The sequence below is a fragment of the Acinonyx jubatus genome, chromosome A1 (assembly GCF_027475565.1).
Source record: "Acinonyx jubatus isolate Ajub_Pintada_27869175 chromosome A1, VMU_Ajub_asm_v1.0, whole genome shotgun sequence".
NCBI lineage: Eukaryota > Metazoa > Chordata > Mammalia > Carnivora > Felidae > Acinonyx > Acinonyx jubatus.
The window spans coordinates 90,625,978-90,631,977 of record NC_069380.1 but is presented as its reverse complement, the minus strand read 5'-3'; positions in this window follow the sequence as shown (position 1 = coordinate 90,631,977).

Genomic DNA, 6,000 nt, shown 5'->3' with positions numbered 1-6,000 from the left:
ACAACCCTGAGATCAAGAGTCACACACTCCACTGACTGAGCCAGCAAGTCACCCCTCTCCTATGTTATCTTTTAATGCTTTATCATTTTGTGTTTTACATTTAGTTCTGTGAAATCCATTTTGAGTTGATATTTGTGGAGGGTGCAAGGTCTGTGCCTATATTCATCATTTTGCTTGTGGAGGTCCAGATGTTCTAGCACCATTTGTTGGAGGGGCTTTCATTTCTCCATTGTATTGTCCTTGCTCCATGTTAGTGATAGTTGGCTATATTTATCTGTTTCTGGGATCTCTGTTATCTTCCATTGATCTGTTTGCTCTTCCACAACACTGTATTAACTTGATCACTGTAGCTTTATAGTAAGTCTTGAAGTTAGGAGCATGAGTCCTCCAACTTGGTTCTTCTTCATTATTGTGTTGGCTATTCTGGCCCTTTTGCCTCTACGTAGAAACTTTAGAATCAGTTTGTCAATACCCACAAAATAATTTTCTGGGATTTTGGTTGGGATTTCATTGAATGTGTAGACTAATTTGGGAAGAACTGACATTTTGACAATAGAGTCTTCCTTTTCCACGAACATGGAATATTTCCCCATTTATTTGGTTCTCCCTTAGTTTTGTTCATTTTTTCAAAGTTTTATAGTTTTCTTCATATAGATATAGTACATATTTTAGCTAAGTATTTCATTTTGGGTGGTGTTAATGTAAATGATATTGTGTTTTTAATTTCAAATTCCACTTGTTGATTGCTGGTATAGAGGACATTGACTTTTGTATATGAGCCATGTATCCTTCAATCTTGCTATAATTGCTTATTAGTTTTAGGAATTGCTTGGTCAGTTCTTTTGGGTTTTCTATATAGAGTATCATGTCATTGTTGGAGGTCATTGAGAGGACATGGCCACTGATTGATTCATGAGCTGGACCCAGGCAATCTGAGGCCTCTTACTCTTTCCCCTGTCCTTGGAATGTAAATTATGCTTACTATTCCCATATGAGCAGCCATTTTAAGTATATAGCCTTAAGAGAGTAATGTGTTGTTGAGACCCTCTGGACTGGATATGTGACTGAACGCTGTTAAGGCCTATAAGGCCTGTATGTAAACTTTTAAGTCTATATACTTAAACTTTTAAGTTTAAGTATGTAAACTTTTAAGGTACAGAGATCTACTAGTCTTGTGGCTGCCCAAGACAAGCCTTGAATGTAAGTTACCTTGCATATTAAAACTGTCACCTACCAATCTGGGGTGGGGGGTCTGCCTCTGTCTTCAGTCTCTTCTTGCCTTTTATGTAAGTGGGGCCAGTTTCAGAGTTCACCGGAATACCTCCTGAAGTTGTGAACCAACACTCATCTGTGAACAAAGACAGTTTTATTCCTTCCCAATCTGTATGCCTTTTGTTTCCTTTTCTTGTCCAATACAGTGTTGAAAAGCAGTAGTGAGAGGAGACCTCTTGGTCTTGAGCCTGGGAAAGCTGTGAGTTTCTCACCCTTAAGTGAATTGTCTGTAGGGGATTTATAGAGACTCTTTATTAAATGAGGAAGTATGTTACTAGTTTGATAGTAGTTTTTATCATGAATGAGTATTGGATTTTGTCAAATGAATTTTATGCATCTATTTACATACTTATATAATTTTAGACTGTTGACGTGATGGATTACATTAATTGATTTTCAAATGTTGAACTAGACTTGCATAGCTGGGATATCTTATCTTCATGAGAAATATTGGTGTGTAGTTTGTTTTCTTATGTTTCCTTTGTTGGGTTTTGGTATTGTAATGGTGTCTTCATAAAATGAATTTATAAGTATATCCTCTGGTTGTATATTAATTCTGGTAGAGATAGTAGAGAATTGGTATAATTTCTTCTTTCAGTGTGTGGTAGAACCCATCTGAGCCTGGTGCTTTCTATTCTAGAAGCTTTTTAATTGTTGATTCTATTTCTTTAATAAATGCAGACCTATTCAGATTGCTTCTTCTTGCATGAATTTTAGTTGATTGTGATTTTCAAGGAATTGACTTATTTCATCTAAGTTATCAAACTAGTTCTCATAGAATTGTTTATAGTATTCCTTTATTATAGTTAAATATGTATTTATTTTTGAGATAGAGAGCACTAGTTGGGGAGGGACAGAGAGAGAGGGGGATAGAGGATCCGAAGCAAACTGTGAGCTGACAGCAGCATGCCAAGCCCGATGCAGGGCTCGAACCCATGACGCATGAGGTTATGACCTGAGTCTGAGTCAGTCACTCAACCGACTGAGCCACACAGGTGCGCCTCCTTTATTATACTTTTATTGTCCCTGGGTTCTTTGGTGATATCCCTTCTTTCATATCCCATATTAGTAATCCATGGGCTGTCTCTTTTTTTCTTAACCTGGCTCGAGGCTTTTTGATATTGTTGATCTTTTCAAAGAACCAGATATTGGGGGCGCCTGGGTGGTTCAGTTAGCTGAGTGTTCCACTTCGGTTCAGGTCATGATTTCCCGGTCTGTGGGTTCGAGCCCCACATCGGGCTCTGTGCTGACAGCTTGGAGCCTGGAGCCTTCTTTGGATTCTGTCTCCATCTCTTTCTGCCCCTCCCCCACTCATTACTGTCTCTCTTTCTCTCTCAAATATAAATAAACATTAAAAAAGAAAAGAACCAGCTATTGGTTTTATTGATTTTTTTGCTATTGATTTCCTGTTTTCAACTTCATTCTGCTCTGTTATTCTTTTCTTCTGTTTACTTTGCTTAATTTGCTCTTTTTTTCTAGTTTCCTAAGGTGGAAACTTGGATTATTAATTTTAGATCTTCTTATGTATGTATTCAATGCTATAAATTTCCCTCCAAGTACTGCTTTCACTACACCTGACAAGTGATAAGTTGGTAAGTTGTGTTTTGATTTTCATTTAGTTCAAAATATTTTAAAATTTATCTTAAGATTTCTTTGATCCATGTGATATTTAGAAGTATATTGTTTAATCTCCAAGCATTTTGGGATTTTTCTAGCTATCTTTCTGTAATTGATTTCTAGTTTAATTCCATTGTGATCCAAGAGCAAATATTGTATGACTGGTATAACTTTAAATATGTTAAGATGTGTTTTATGGCCCAGAATGTGGTCTATCTTGGTGAATATTCCATATGAGTTTGAGAAGAATGTGTATTTGTTGTTGGATGAAGTATTCTATAAATGTCCATTATATCTACTTGATTGATGGTGTTATTGAGTTCAATTACATCCTTACTGGCTTTCTGTCTGCTGAATCTACTCATTTCTGATAGAGGGGTATTGAAGTTTCCGGTTCTAATAGTTGAGTCTTCTGTTTCTCCTTACAGTTCTGTCAGTTTGCCTCATGCAATTTGATGATCCATTGTTAGGCACATACACATTAAGGATTGTTATGTTTTCCTGGAGAATTGCCCCCTTTATCATTCTTTAATTCCCTTTTTTATCCCTGATAACTTTCCTTGCTTTAACACTTGTTCTTTCTGAAGTTAATACAGTTAATTCCAACTTTCTTTGGTTAGTGTTAGCATAGTCTATTTTTCTCCATTTACTTTTAATCTATAGGTGTCTTTTTATTTAAAATGGAATCATGGGGCGCCTGGGTGACTCAGTCAGTTAAGCAGCTGACTTCAGCTCAGGTGGTCCATGGGTGTGAGCCCCACACCAGGCTCCGTGCTGACAGCTTGGAGCCTGGAGCCTGCTCTGTGACTCCCTCTCTCTCTGTCCCTCCCTCGACCATACTCTCTTTGTTTCTCTCTCTCAAAAATAAACATCAACAAATTAAAAAATCTATAAAATGGGTATCTTGTAGACAACATATAGTTGAGTCATGTTTTTTGATCCATCAGACAATTTGTCTTTCACTTGGTGTATTTAAACCACTGATGTTCAAAGTGATTATTGATATAATTGAATTAATGTTACCATATTTTTTACTGTTTTCTATTTGTTGTCCTTGCTCTTTGTTCCTATATTTGTCTTCCATGTTCTTTTTACCTTTTATGTTTTAATTGCGCATCTTATATGATTCCCTTTACTCTGTAGCATATCAGAATCATCTTATATGATTCCTTTTACTCTGTAGCATATCCTTTTATTTGTAGCATATCAATTATACTTCTTTTTATTACTTTCTTTAGTGGTTGCCCTAAAGTTTGCAATAAATCTACAACTAATATAAGTCTACTTTTAAGTAACACTATACTACTTCATGGGTTTTGTGAGTACCTAATAAGAGCAAAATAATCTTAATTCCTCCCTCTTTTGCAATGTATCATTGCTGTCATTTAGTTAGCTGCTATAAACATATCTATGATATATATTAGCATAGGTAGTCAAATACATTGTTGCTATTATTTTGAACAAACTGTTGTCTTTTAGATCAATTAAGAATAAGGAAGATAAAAGTTTTAATCCTCCTTTGGTGCCCTTCCTTTCTTTATGAAGATCTGAGTTTCTAACCTATATTATTTTCCTTCTCTCTAAAGAAGCTCTTTCAACATTTCTTGCAAAGCAGATATACTGGCAACAAATTCCCTTCATTTTCGTTTGTCTGATAAAGTCTTTATTTCTCCTTCACTTTTCAAGGATAATTTTGCAGGGTACAGAATTCTAGATTGGTAGTGTTTTTTTCCCCCAACACTAAATACTTCACTCTCTTCTTGCTTGCATGGTTTCTGAAGAGATGTTAGACATATGGTGGCCTCATAAATTGTGGGTATAATAGTGGCCTTCTTATCTTTGTTCCTCTATAGCTAAGGTGTTTTTTCCTCTGGTTTCTTTCACTATATTTTCATTATCTTTGCTTTTCTATAATTTGAAAATGATATGCATAGGTGTAGTATTTTAGTGTTTTTAGAATTCATCCAAATTATTTAATGCTCTCTGAACTTCCTGGATCTGTGGTATGGTGTCTGATGTTAATTTGGGAAAATTCTCAGTTACTATTGTTTCAAATCTTCCATTCCTTTCTTCTCCTTCTGGTATTCCCATTACCTGAATATTACACCATTTGTAGTTGTCCTACGGTTACTGTTTGTTTTGTTTTGTTTTAGGCTTTTTTCTTTGGTTTTCAGTTTTGGAGGTTTCTACTGAGATATCCTCAAGTTCAGAGATTCTTTTCTCAGCCATGTTCAGTCTACTAGTAAGTCCATTAAGGGCAATCTTCATATCTGTTACAGTGTTTTTGATCTCTAGCAATTTTTTTTTGTTCCTTCTTAGGATTTCTGTCTCTTTCCTCACACTGCCCATCAGTTCTTGCATGCTGTCTACTTTATCCATTAGAGCCCTTAGCATATTAATTATAGTTGTTTTAAATTCCCAGTCTTAAAATTCCAACTTCCCTGCCATGTCTAATTCTGATGCTTGCTCTGTCTCTTCAGGTTGTATGTTCTGCCTTTTGGCATGTCTTGTGTTTTTTCTTTGTAGGTGGAAATGATGAACAGGACAAAGGGAATTGCTATAAATGGGCCTTTAGTAATGCAGTGGTAAGGTGTGAGTGGCAGGAAAATTTTCTATAGTTCTGTGATTAGGTGTCAGTTTTTTAGTAAGCTTATGCTTCATGACCATGAACTTTACAAGTGTTTTAAAATCTTTTTTTCTCCTAACTTTGTAAGTGAGACAGGATGGCTAGGATGTGCTAGAGTTGGCTACTTCTTCCCCCATATGGAAGGGTAGGGCTGAGTACAGTTGGGCATTTCCCTTCCTCTGGGATAGTTAGGCTCTGATAATACTGTAACAATTTAGGCACTGGTTAACTAGTTTCTTCTGAGGGCAGACCTTGTTAAGAACAGAGTGCTGTGTTATATTTCAAGATGGTTCCTTCTTCTTTTTCCTTCCTGGAAACACAAGGAGATTTTCCTCTAGTATTTACTGAGAAAATCTCATAGAGCTCCTGAAAATCTCACAAAATTTTGGCACCCCTCTTAGGATGAGGTCTCCTGGAACTTTTAACTCTCAGAATTGTTCCCACCCAGCCTCCAGTAACTGTCAATTACTGTTGAGTTTTTCTAC